Source organism: Prinia subflava, chromosome 4 (genome assembly GCF_021018805.1).
Source record: "Prinia subflava isolate CZ2003 ecotype Zambia chromosome 4, Cam_Psub_1.2, whole genome shotgun sequence".
NCBI lineage: Eukaryota > Metazoa > Chordata > Aves > Passeriformes > Cisticolidae > Prinia > Prinia subflava.
In genome coordinates, this window is record NC_086250.1 from 39,265,608 (window position 1) to 39,280,077 (window position 14,470).

General features: G+C 40.6%; 1 long non-coding RNA gene across 2 annotated transcripts; it reads right to left on the minus strand.

Moving 5' to 3' along the window:
* Positions 1–202: 202 nt before the first annotated feature.
* Positions 203–14,388, minus strand: LOC134550142 (uncharacterized). Of its 2 annotated transcripts, none has more exons than XR_010080257.1 (3): positions 14,283–14,388; positions 5,495–6,200; positions 203–793 (listed from the first exon to the last, which is right to left on the minus strand). It is a non-coding gene; the product is annotated as an uncharacterized LOC134550142 (long non-coding RNA). The 2 variants fall into 2 exon arrangements; XR_010080256.1 differs by lacking the exon at positions 203–793 and adding an exon at positions 840–2,130.
* Between the last annotated feature and the right edge of the window lie 82 nt (positions 14,389–14,470).

The following is a 14,470-nucleotide window of genomic DNA, read 5'->3' on the forward strand; positions in this document are numbered from 1 at the left end:
GTGATTAGGCTGTGATACGTTTTCTTTCTTCTCACAGGACCATTCATTTTTTTCACTCTGTTTCCTGGTTCTATGATGATGCCCTGCTTTCATATCAGGGAATCAGGAATGAGCTTGAAGTGGTAATGTGTGAGGGACAGATATTTTCTGTCTGATCCTTTGCAACAGCATGGCTTCTTCCAAAGTATTTTCATCTGGACAAAGCACTATACACAGTTTACTAGCAGAAAGGGGCTTTCAGTATGAAAGTGTAAAGCAGAAGTAGTGTACAATTATCTCCTTCACCTTAATCTACATCTTCAAGGTTTGATCTTGTGCACATGAAGATTGTGCTGTTGACTTCTGTGGGATCAAGTACTAGAAATATGCAGAGGGAATGATATAAGAAAGTGCTTTACAGCCAGTCTGCATGCAAGGAATTAGAAATACCAGGTGCAAGTTCAGGGAGAAGAAAGATGCAGATGTTGCGTTTTCTCCATTTAGAAACAGGCATCCAAAATCAATATTCTTTATACATAGTCTTGAAATATGCTGCCTAAGGTGACTTGGTCACTACAGTGATGTGTGTCCTCGAAATCAGATCAATACAAACATCTGCTCCAAAGGTCTACCTTAGTCATAACAAGTATAACTACTGACTCCTCAGGACATGGGCAGCTCCTGCAGAAAGTAAGCACAGATGTGGTCTCCAGACAAGTGTGGGTTTTTTGGGATAACACTTCAGGTACAGTTTGCCTGCTAATTTACTCATTGTAGGAATTCCAGCAGAGATCAGACATGATTTGGAGATGTTCTGTAAGAAGTAGAGAAAATATACTCAGTGCAGCAAATTTTGATGGTAAATATATGCTGTATTGTTTCATTCAAATGTATACACTTGTTCTTTTTCTCCTCAAAACCTAAAATAATTGTGCAGACATATGTAATAAATATACTAAATTAGCAAGGTATCTTTCCTAGTACTTCTTGTTTTTTAATATGACCTTACAAAATTTTTAAATTGAAAAATGATGGGAAGCAGTGAGGCAGAATTTTCAGATCAACTGTTAAACGGGCAATGGAAAATTTCTCAGGCATTCCCAAAAATATTTCCATATTCAAAGGAATTCCTTCTGTCTTGAAGTGAATATTGTTCCACAACATTTGCCATTTTATGACACTCTTATTCATGTTCTTCCAATCACCAGCTTTCCTAGGAAACCCATGCTTAACACTTAAGGCTAATTTTGTAAATAGTCAGAGAGAAATAGAAGAGGAATTTCGTAACTCACCCCCAGTCCCAACTAGGAGCATACAGACCCCAATTATTTCTGTAGTACTGCATTGACAGTCCCACACCAGCAAACTCCAGGCCTCAGTCAGGAATGTTTGTTTAAAAGAGACCATTTTGTTATAAAATATGTTTTCAGAGGTTTTTTTTTGTTTTGAGGTGGTGGTTAGATGCCATGTTCAAAAGCACAATTCAAATGAGGCACGATGACACCTAATACTTTTATAGAATACACCAGCAAGATGGTACCGTTTAAAAGGAGTATCTGTTACTTTAAAGTCATTTTGCTCTCAGGAACTAAGGCAAATTGCATTTGTTTTTCTAAAACAGTTACCCTTAATGAGCCTGCAAGGAATCTATTTCTGAGAGGGACATATTTGAGTGCAGCACTATTATTCCTAACAGATTAGTCATATTGCATCACCAACACAAAACAATGAAACTGAAGAGCCAGGGCTATAATTTGCTCTCACGCACACTGGTGTAACTCCTCTGGGTCTGATTTTTGGGCACACCCGAGCTGAGCAGAGACGTCTCAGAAAAGCCAGTTATAGCATGAAGGCTGCTCTGCTCTCCTGAGGCGTGAGTGTCCCACTGGACTGGATGACAGATGGGATGGGAGCACCATGGCTTGGCCATGTCCCTCCCTGCCTTTCCTCTTCTGGTGCACCAAGGGGTACGTGGCAGCTTGGTGCTGGACGAGAGCTCCCCAGAGAGAGGGCAGTCAGGTCAGCAGACTGGCTGTTTGCCATCTTCCTTTGGCCTGTGGGACTGATGCAAAGCATTCAAATACTGAATCAGATGGATTCACTCCCCTTTCCTGGCATAGAACAATTGCAGAAGCCCATCATTTCCTATGCCTGTTGAAAAGTAAGGAAGAAATCACTATATTGTGGTAGAGTTTGGAGACAGATGCCTTTCTTCTCTGTTCAAATACCACAGTGGTCTGTGTCCTGATTGACCTTTGCAGTATTAACATTTTTGAAACATATTTTTTAATTAAAATGAGCTGGAACAAATTTCCATTCTTGGTCCTGCGTTGAGCACTTTGATTCACACTGTGCTCTCTGTGAGGTTTCCAACAAAACATTTGACAAAGTGTGGAGTTACTTCAGATTTCTATGCAGATAATTAAGATCAAGGTCTGCCCTTGACATTTGAGACTTCCTCCAGTATAGATCAGGAGTTTTGACACTAATCCATGTTTAAGACAAAAATCTCATTCTATTTTTACTATCAAAAACCTCTCTCCTGTGCTCTTTTTAGTAACTCCGCAACTTTATGCTTGTTAATATACTGTAGAGAAAAAAAGTGAAACTAGTAACTAAAATAGCAGGAACGTGATCTACTAAGTATCATGTCTGAGCAGTTCTTTCCCCTTCCTCCACATGCCAGCTTGTTCTCAAGTATTAAATCACATCGTGAAGGCTGCCCCACAAAGGAGCACCTGAGGAAAGCAGCTGTAGTACACTAGGGCCTCTTACATCCCTACGTGTGTACTCGTAACCGTGACGGATGAGGGTGAGGAAGCTATGTGGGCAGGGAAGTAATTGGAAGTAATCACAAAACAGACTTGCATAAGTGAAATGATGCATACAAGTAGTCTTTGGAGATTAAAGATATTTGGGTTGGGAGAGGAGTTTTAATTGGAATTGACCTTGTAAAATATGCTGCCTTATGTTCAGGCTTACAATCATGGGTGGGCCAGCTGATCTATTTAAAAATGCCTGGTTCACATTAACCACCCAGGTTTTAGAGACAGTTTTTAGATGCTTGGTGGTATTGCAGAGAACAAATTACCGTGTTTGAATATTGATCCAGCGCACTCGCTGTTAATAGAAATGAGAACAGATGTTTGGTGTAGCACCTTAAACAGCACTATCATGCAACGTTTTGACCTAAGAAAACACTTTCCTTCAGGTATATAAAATGCTAATGACTCTACTGCTTCTTCTAGGACAGCAGATTGCCAGTTCTGATCTCTAGATAGATTTTTTTGCTGTAACAGACAAAAAGATCTAATAAGCCCAGTGATTGTCCTAGGAAGATTTGGTCAAAATGAGTTCCTTTGATTTTAACACAGATCCAAATGTAATAGGACCAACACTAACAAACATGCCATTTTGCTCAGGCAAGCCGAGCAGAAAAGAAATGCTTTTCTGTATGTATCTGTGCGCTCTGGGTTGGGGCATGAGAAGGGTGGGGCTGGAAAGAGGAAAAGCAGAATTTATGAGGAAGTTCAGGGCTGCACTTTCCAGGATCTGGATGCAACGAGTGCCCCTCTTTCTTTTGATCTCAAAAATAGCACACACCAATTGTCTATGAAACAGCCCAAATTCCCACCTCTCTTTAGAATGGAAGAGTGTGAATACTGGATATTTTGGATTTGCAGAGTTTTGATTGTGTATCCCTGATGTGAACTGGGAGGCTTTTTTGTCTTTTTTTTTTAAATTTCATTTTATTTATTTGGCAAATACTGAGTTCCCATAATTCATTTTGCAGGTACTGTTTCAAGGTCTGCTCCCTGGGCTGTTTCCTGCACCAGTTGTGTCCCTGTCACTGCCATGGGACCAGGGAAGCTGGGTGTCTCACAAAGGCTGGGTACTTCCAATGGGAAATAGGGTGAGACCAAGCTCTGCTCCACAGACAGGGGAATAGGATGGTGAAACACCTCTGCTTGAGCTGAAAGCCTGCTAGAAGCAAAGGCCCTTGGGCAAGCTCCTGCCCTGTGCAAGCCTCACGCTTCAGGGTTTATAAGTGTCCACAACAAAATCTGCTACTAAATGGCATATAATTGACAACGGCATGTAAATTGTAGTCCTCAAACAAGGGATTGCAGTGTGAGAACACACAAAATGCCTTAGAAATGTTTAAGAATTGATGACTGAAACTTGTACCAATGAAAATTCAGGTTTTAGCAAAATGAAGCTTTTTCTCAGAAAGACTTTGCTTTCCTCTGTTTTATATATAAAAGAGAATTTTTCCTCTTTCTGAACTTATTGGCCAAAATTGAGAACTTACTTTGTTTTCTGTCAAAAAACCCAGTTTCCAGTAAGGAACTCTTTCTTGCCCCCGCACTTTCTGACTGGCTTCATGTGCATAATCTCCGTGACTGTAATGTCTGGGTGTAGCATCACACTTCCAGGAAATCAAACCAAATTCACATTTGACACAAATGACTCAGGAACTCAGTTCACAGTACGCTCTCTGTGTAAGAAATGGGAATTGTTAAACCTATTTTTAAAGGAATAGTCTCTGATCTTTTTTCTTCCTGCAGTCTCAGACTTCCTTAAAATATTTTGACATGGCTCAATTTTTTTTTTTTTCAATCTTCTGTTGCTAACCTCTATGCAGGCTTTCAAGTGGATGCTATCCAGAAATCCTATTACAATAAATTTACTGTATTAAAAAAATCTGAGGAGGAAATAAGATATGTTCATATTATTAAGTCTGACTGTTCACCACTGCCAGCTTTTCATCCAGCCCTTTGTTTCTTGTCATCTTATCCTGCACTTAATCTCATTTAAAGCATAGGTGCTTTAGTACAAAGACCTTCCATTTTCTTTATTTTGAGTGCCTTCTGCATATATGATACCACATTTAAGGCAGATATTCTCTCTCTTTAAAGTGCCTTCTACATCTATAATGTAGAAATAAATGGTTACAGAAGCTTAATCAAGACTTGCAGACCTAACCAAAATGTATTTCTGTGGCTCTTAGTCTCCTTTGTCATAAATAGCAAGGCCAGCTTTCATGTATTTTAGAAGAGATCAATTATCATATTTACCTAGAAATGTTGCTTAAAGGAATGGATTAGATACTAGCAAATCTGAAAAAGAAATCAGCAGTATACTGGAGTGCATATCCCTAAAGGTATCTTGAGGATCACTTGTTTTAACTGGAATTATCTTGGGATCTCTAATACCTATTTGGAGAGCCATAATTTGAGAGTATGAGAGCAGCTCTCCCCGGAGCTGCAGTGCAGGTTCAGTGCTGACCTGGGGGCACAGTGCTGCTGAGATCCTTCACAACCTTGGGGCCTTACACGAGCTTTCACTGAGTGAGCTGTGTGGCCACAGCCAAGGGAATGGGACCGCAATGGCAGCCAGCTGACCTTATTCCTATGATGTAGTCCCTAGCCATCCACATCACTGCAGCTCCAAGTAGGAAAAAAAACTGCTTTAAATACTTTAAATGCTGCAGAAATAGAGAAAATAGCCTTACTTATTAGCAGAGGATTTTCATTTTGCATGGGGGGAGGAGGCAACACTGAGGTTCTGTTCCAAGCACATCCTCCTTCCCCCACTATTGCGAAGACACTTCTGCACAGCAGAATGGCTCCAGACGAGTCCTGTGCTGATGGCTAGCGTGGTGCTGGGGCGGTGGTAGTCTTTTCACTCACTGGGTGGCAGCTGTTCAGCAAAGCGCTGTGTGCGCAGCATTTTTTAAAAGGTTTTCTGCTGCATCAGGTTCCTGCCACCTAGTGGTGACAGTCCCACCGTGTGGAGTCCCTTCGGCAACGCGGGCGGTGGTTTTCACATCTTTGTGTTGTTGTTGAAACAACAACAAAAAATCAGAGTGCACTTTCTACAGCACAATGTCGTAAGTTATTAACCAGTACACTGGATCCTCCGGTAAGTTTTGCCTTTTATCTCCAAACCACACTTCAGCCCTTAGAAGACTGCAGATGATGTCCTTGACTTCGGTGAAAGAAAATGCCAAAGGCACGTGTTAACATCTGCAAAATTGCCTGCCCACTCCAGCTGGCTCTGCCTGGGTCTTGAAGCCAGAGGCAATGCAGCAATAAAACAGAAGAACAGAGGAGCACTGCACTCGGGAAGTTCTCACTCATTGCCATTCCCTCGTCTGCCCAAGTCACCATACAGCTGTCAACAGTCCACGCATTGTCTAGAAGCCCTGGAAGGTATATCTGAAAAAAATGAATATTTCTGAGTAGCTTTATTTAACTGATATTGTCTTTCACTTTGATTTATGATTATTGTCTTAACTTGGAATAGATAGACATAACAATTGGTTGTCAGTAAACCTGCAGTAAATTTTAAACTGAAATTCTTCAATTTGTCTTTGTTCAATGACATTTTCAGCCTTGCTTAAGCAAAGTACTTTTGAAGATTTGTAGTCTTTTTGGTTAGACAATTTAATTCAGGGAAAAAGAAAAAAATACAGCATCTATCCACACTGCAGCATTGGAGTTGTACCAGGAATGAATCTGGAGCAGCAGATTTATTGACCAAAACACAACAGGAGAAATTGTTGACTTCAGTCTTTCTGCACTGATTGAGCCACAGAACAGACTGCAGTGGAAATTTTCTAGTATTGTGCATTCATGTAATTGATTCAGGCCAATACTGAAAAGAAAGTCAGCACTCAAATCTTCAGAGAAACTGTCACACCATCAAATCTGCATTCTTCCCACTCAGAGATCAAAGATTTGACTTGTCCTGAGGACAAGGTGAGGAGGTAGGAAGAAATCTGAAACTCTGCATTGCTTTACTTCCCAGGAACACAGAAAAATGTGGCGCTTCCCTCACTCTTTTCTGGAAACTGTTAGATCAGCTTTAAAATAATGGCAGGATCACCTGTGAGTTCTTCTGATGAGAAATGTTGATAAAAGCTCTTGCTAATATGAAACATTTCCTTTGGAACCTCAGCAGATGGTCTTGCTGTCTGTGTGGTGTGTGGGCCCTGGTCTTGTTTTTGGCCATGCATCCTTCTTCCAATAAACCTTTCTGCCATTGGGATTAGCCAAAGTGGCCAGGAAGAAAACAAAACTTTGGAGTGTAGTGGAAATGACAGTATGCCAATAAAAGCTTTTAGGGATTAAATCTATGCTCCCTAAATAATCCAATTCAAAACACAATGAGTACTATGTCTGAGAGATGAGCCATGCATCAAGGAATGTAAGAAATGGATTAGAAAAGTGTCATTTGTTGAAGATTAAATATTTTATAGACAGAAAAAATGTGATAAATATGGCTTCTTTAAGCTTTCCTAATACAATGCTTTCAGGGTTCAGTGAGTACCGGGGGTGGAACAAATGAAGATGTAAATTAGGAGGAAAATCACCTGGAACAGCTGCTGCATTAGAATTACATTTTAAAGTTGAAGTCATGACAGGTGCAGCATGTTATGACAGAAACCAATATAACATCATCTTTAACAGCAAATTGTTTATTTGAGGATAACTACATCTGGGTTATCTGGGAGGGAACAGAGGGAGAAAAAAATCAAACATTAAATCTCAAATATTTTTTCTAAGTTTGAAAAAACAACAACTTCATAGAGGCTACCAACAAGACCCACACTTAAAGGAGAGACTGAAAAATGGAGAAAACCCTCCAAAATACCATTCTATAACCTTAGAATAACGTAGATGTGATAATGCAGTCAAGCTGGATTGATTTCTTGGATCCTGTTGATAGTGCTCAATTAATATGCCAAATGATTCTCAGACATCTTCCTGGTATTATTTTTACAAAGTTTAATTTCTGATAAGACCAGAGCAGACTAAAGCTGTCCTGGTTTCAGTTTTATTTTGTTTTTTTTTAACAAAAATGTAAAATACTTGGAAAATTTCATACTTTTCAATTGGAAAATTTAGATTTGCTTGTCATCAGATGATTGCATATGGAATATTTAATATCTAGAGATTTTCCACCAGAGAAAATACTCTGTGGGAAGTTAATGCCACACTGGAGGCATGCAGTTAGACCATTAGACCATTTGCTCCAAATATAAGGTGGGATATAGTTTTCTGCTTGCCTTAGTGGCCTCATTAGTTGTGCAAATGTGTTAATTAGTCACAAACAGCCTGTCTTTACTATGCTGCTACACTGGACACTGTCTAGTCAAAGACATATTTACCCATTAAAAAAAAAAGCTACAAACTAGGACCACTGGGATATTCTGAAAATGTTAACTCTGCTTTTTTGTATATGCAAATCCAAAACCAGATGGAAACTTGCTGCATAAGTCAGCCCAAAGAAAGAGCTTTTTCCTACACATATCTATATTAAAATGGATATTTGCAAACCTACCTACGACTAACATGGCTTCTCTCCTGCGACTTTACATCCTGGTATGGATGAAGGACTGTTGTGTCCTGAGAGCATTTCAACTTGGCTATGATACTAGAAGAGGTGCAACACCTGCCTGAAGTAGTCTTTAAAAACAACCAAGTACCATGACAGTTCATTTTAATTCACTGTGACATTGCTCTTTAGGTTAATGCTTTCACCATCCTGCTCTTCAGAACAAGATAACTATTTTCCTTCTCTTGAACTCATCAGGAATGTTGGTCCTTACATCCACAGAACTTTCAGGATAAGACAGTTGCAACTTTATCTCTTCACCTGATATTGTAATTGAGGGTTAGCTTCTGACAGCTCATTGCAACTGATGATGACCAGCACATCTGCAGGTGGAGATTTTGATCACAAAACCTTTTGCTGCCATTCCAGATTAAAAACCAACAAAGTTTATTCAGATTTTGTCAGAACTGACAACTAATGGTTCTCATGAATGACATGAAACCACCACTCACGTGTCCAGGTTCAAGCCAGTACTAGAAAATAAAAGATCATAAGACATACTCCTTTTTAGATCTCTTAGCAGAGATGATCAGCCAATGGCCCTATATTTACATTTGGTCTGTGGAAAGAAAAGGGATACCTCTGAGTCTGCTCCACTGATTTCAGTGGGAGCCACTTAGGAGAAGAAAGTTTCAGCATTTTGTTCCCAGGTACTGTCACAGAAAGAAAAACCCTAATGAATTTACCTTTGGAAGCATACCATAGCAAGTCAGGTATCTTGAAATGAATTCAAAGTATCATATTTAATTGCAGATATTTTCTGACAGCTGCTAAGTGCACAAAGCTCTGGTTTATCTGAAGTTGAAAAGGCAGCCAAGACTAAATTGACCGAAGCTTAAATTTTGGGTACTGAGACTGAGCAGCTGTGATAAGAACCAGATTGCTGGTTGGGTGGCATTTTCCTTTTCAAGTGGTATTGGAAACTTTAGATTTTGACACAGATTGAAAGAAAATACTAGAAACCATCTTAATTCTGCAGACCAGCTGTAAAAATGGTGCCCATTTTATAGAGGCTCTGAGAAGATCCCATCACTGGGATGCCTGGCTGCCAGGGCTTGGGCATGATGCAGAGTCAGTGCGGTCAAGGCAGAGGTCCCCAGGCAGTGTCATGGGAAGACTACAGCTGGGACCCAGCCCTGTCCTGGGGCAGCTGCTGCCAGACGAGTCTACCTGAGAGACAGTGCTGCTGCCTGGCCTCAGCCCATCCCCACCTGGTGGTTTTCCTCCAGTTGGGAATGTGTGGAGTCAGGATCAACTTGCAAATCTCTTTAACAAGTTCCCAGAGAGCAACACGGACCACTGGGCCTCTCCCTGGGACCACCAGGGGTAGGGCCAGGCTCAGCCTGTAACTCCACACCTGCGTCCCTGTGCAGCCAACACAAAGACTAATGCTGTCCTCAGCCAGATGAGTAAGGCCCTCTGGAAACAGCCTCAGCTTGCTCAGTTTCCCTGGAGGAAATAATGTTTTGAAGAAACTTACGATATTTGTGTCACAGTGATGTCACATCTGCTGTAGAAGAGACTTTTGTAGAAAGGATTTTTGCCAACTGCTGTTTACACAAGACATTATAATGGTGTCCCTGGGGGCCTGCAGATGGGGAAGGAGGTAGAAAACAGCTGTGGTAGTAAATACTAGATTTCCTTGTGCTCATATGTATGTCAGACAGAAGTGAAGCTCAGACAATTAAGGAGTTTCAGCTTTAGTAAGGACATGATGACAAGATCATTAAGATTTGATTTGTGTGGCACTGGATCACCTACCAGGCAGGAGCACATGAGGGCACTTCTGGTGAATTATCCAGGGTACAGAGTTTGTTATTTATACTGGCTTTATATTGTCTGGGGGGAACTGGTGTGGTATGGATAGAATATACCCAAAACCAATAAAAACTGGAACTTTTTTACCACATTCAAATCACCTGCCTGCAGCACTTTGTGCCATAAGGTTGCAGCATTCCAATGCAGTATTTAGTGCCCCAAAATATTCCTGTGTATTGCCTAACATTGCAGTAACCAAAAGCTTATACAGAATGTTCAGAAGCTCTTGTCCTTGTGAACGCCTCAACCATGTGTCAGAACAAGGTACACAGTCAAACAGATTCCTTGCAATACCAAAATACAGGTAAGAGATGTTTACACCAGCTGACGTGTGTGTGCCTTGGGCAGACAAAGGCCAGGAGAACAAGATTTTCATTCTGTCCTACAGGACTGTTGAAATAGACTTTTTGTCTGTCCACCTCCTGAAGAATGCTGCCAAGAGCAGCAGGGAAGGGGGATGGCTGCTCGAATCCTGATTCTAAAACATAAAGAACAATTTCCTTTGTGTGTGGCTTTGTGTGGCTAATTTGCACTCCCTTAATGAGTCTTCCCTTCTAAATGGCTATGAGTCAGCATCATGGAAGTGTGGTTTCTTACTGATACAGGCATATAGCACCAAGAGTGTGATAACAGATTATGGTGACAAATGCCATGCAGAACAAAGCAAGAAATGAAAAATGACAAAAATTTCACTTCAAGTTCAGGATGTCTCTTACCAAAGGTTTTCTTAATACAACATAGTGAATTCTGTCTGTCAACAGATGGTCCTCTACAGTGACTATTAACTTCTTTGCCTTCCCTTTTGCAGCTGAGCTGCATTATCTTGCCAACCCAGCTGAGCCTGCCCACCAAAGCCGTGGTACTTGAGACCCATCTCATGCTTCCACTGTTACAGTGCAGTTACCAATGCATCAGATCATCCCCAGATAATACTCACACATCCTGTCTACAGGAGTTACGCCCTGAGGGGTTGTCAGAACAGATTATTTATGCCAGCATTGCACAGTTTTGCTACTGCAGTGCACACGTATCTTACGCACCTTTAAAAACAGAAAGGAGATTATTTCTACACTATGAACAGTCACATCAACTGGTGATGACTGAGTGCACAGAGCTGCACACATATCACAAAGTAATGCCTTGTGCTCCCTACAGAAACAGAGATCACTGTTGTTTATACCTACAAAGTGGGTGCAAGCTCCTTTGCTGAAGGATGAGCAGCTGTGGCTTCTCTGTGCTCTTGAGGCAAATATTAGATCAAAATGACACATGCTCTCCTACCTTGTTTTCTGTTCTAATGTAAAAAAAGAAGTTGGCCACGGTTGCCCTTGCATCATCTACACACATTTGAGATACTCTGTTCTGCTCCTGAACAGGAATTCCACACTTTTTAAAAACCACCTTGTGCTTTTATAAAAATAACCCCTCATGATTAGCTGATACCAAATCATGGTTAGAGATCTCATTATTCTCACTTTAAAGAGGGAGGAATCACGGGCTAAGGATGCTGATTTCCAAAATGGTCTGATCTAAGACATTTTAAACATCCAAGATCATCCTGGCTTGCCATGGAAGTTGGCAGCTCTTGGTTATGGAAAGCCCTGCTGTATGTCTCTGGTCCTGGGGGTTAAAGATGAAGTTCTCAAAGGCAGCCATCACTTTTGACAGTTTTTTTCCCTAAGAACATACAATGCACTAATAAGTAGATGGTAGGTTGAGAGTTGATCTGCCTATCCATATTTCATGTTTATGACCTCTTTTACAGCTATAAAGAAGAATTATATAAGGTTTTTTGCTATTCAGAATGAAATTGTACCAGAGAGACAGACTGCTTTAGGATGATAAGAGTTAATGCTTTTGACAAGCTCAGGGGCATGAAGCCAGGAGATCTTCAAATCCAGACTCCTGTAAGCAACAAAACACTGCCCTTTAACGACTGCTGGATCAGTTCTGTCACTTGAAAAAGGGATTGAAATGAGTTCTAAAATTAAAATAGTTTTAACACTGCAGTTTCTAAATGGGTTGTAAAATAAGCTGGGACAAGTTTGTACAAGAAACATTTGCTCTTAAGAGTAAAACTGTGGGACCTGAGCCAGGCCAGCTGTGCTACCACTCCTCCTTTACTCCTGTACCAGTGAGTGCCAGAGGCTACAGACTCTGGAGGCAGAAAACACGTTTCATTGCTCTTGTTTGATTCCCTTGAGGCTGACACATGGAGTGGAGTTGTCAGTCTTCCTAGCAAGCTGTGTCTAGCTTTCTTTGGCTGGAGGGAGGGCTGCTGATACAGCATGTTCTGAGTTTTGGCAAGAGACACCACCAGTGTAAAACCAAAAGAAAGAAACTTCAGGTTACCAGCTGCCTAAGGGAGGGTTGCCTGCGGTATCCGAGTTTACAAGCAGCGAGAGAAACAGGTCATGGGAAGATCCCTACTTAGATGTAATAATTAGCTCTTCACAGGCTGAAGTTCGAGTGAAAGTTACTCAAGTCTTGAAGTCAAGACTCAAGAGTATGGGTGTCAAGAGACAGAAAATGTCAAAGATTAGGTCTGGACGTGTAGCAAGATGTGGTGATGCTAATGGGAAAGCAAACTGTGGTGATGCTAATGGGAAAGCAAACTGTGAAAAGAAAAATATATGGGTCACAAATTACTAATTTGAAATTATATACATAAAAAATCAAAAGAATTTTTGTACATGGTTTATCAAAAGAAGCTGCATCTTTTGATTAATTTGAAGAACAACAAGATAATCTAGATCTGGAGTAAGAATCAGCAAGGCAAATTAAAATACTTGTATTTGCTTTGTAGGAAATAAAGGAGGGAGATGGTCAACCTCTCAAGTGTTACAGAATGTAAAGTGACTTGAACTCAAAACTACTTAGATGTCTAATGTAGCAACACAAGCTTTAAATGCTTATTTATTTAAACAAGAGGATCCCATAAATTATACAGACCAGTTACTGATGGATACACACATCACTCTCTGCAAGTTTATGTTCCAGAAAACTGGAAACAATCCTTTCCTACTTTTCCAGACTGAGCTTGTGAATGCAGTGCAACTTGTTCTACACACAGATTCATGTTTATGTTTTCATTATTCATTTATTCATTTATTCATTTATTCATTTATTTATTCAGCCCTCATGTGGAAATACTTTTACTGGCCTAGTCATCTTAGCATTCTTGCATCATATTGCCTTGACTATCTATATGTTTAGTAATGTGTATACATTGAACCTGAAATGGCTGGTATACATCAGCAGCGATAAAAACATGAGATAAAGACATTAGTAGCCCAATAGTTGACATATTTATTAAAGTGCTTCTGCCACATAAGCTATTCCTATCTCATAGCTAAATAGAATCTAAAGATCTAAAATGCAGCTTAAATCAATCAGTGCATAAAGATTCTACCCAATGTGAATTCCATTGTTTCAGGATAATTTATTGTGGTTTATCTTAAAAAAATAAAAAGAGACATGAAGAAATATAAAAATTTGCATATCAGGATGGTGTGGTGTCCTCCTAAGTTTCTGCACTAAAGAATCAAATCCATCTCCAAATTCAGACAGCCCCAAACCATCTATAAAAGTCTTGTTGTAGTTTGGTAATTGAAAACACCCGAAAAACATATGGAAATTATGTTTGGCCTGGTTTCCATATGTATCAAAGAGGAAAGATTCCTGGCAAACCTGTAATATGTATTTTGAACATTGTATTTCTGCCAGCTGGCTTTTCACATTCTGCAGCAAGTTTGCACATTACTTGAGAAAATGTACTGAACTAGACCTGACTGAACATGACGAAATAAATCACTGTAATAACAAAACTAAAAACTTTATATGGCGGACCCAGCAGACTCAGGTGTAATCGGTGAGTAAATAATATTAACGTTATTGTCTTGATCTTAAAATTAATGAATAAAGATGTGTGAAACTTGAAAACACTATCAATGCAACACAGTTCTTCAGCTCCCCGCGCTGCTGTTCGCATCGCAGAAGAACATTTCACTTTGCTCGCAAGCGTTTCATTAGAGATTGGTGCTCCCCCCGTGTCACACCGACAGTAAAAGATGGTTGCTCACCAGTTACACAGGGTCCCAGCGGACCCAAGCTCTGCCTGAGTGGGCCTGGCCCTGGCTTTCCTCCCGCGCCTGGCTGTGGTGACAAAGCCCAGGAAGCTTTTCCCAGAGCGGGCGCTCCGACAGCGAACGCGGGGAGGGTCGGCAGCCACGGGCAACAGGGAACGTACACAGAGCGCCCGGGCCGTGCT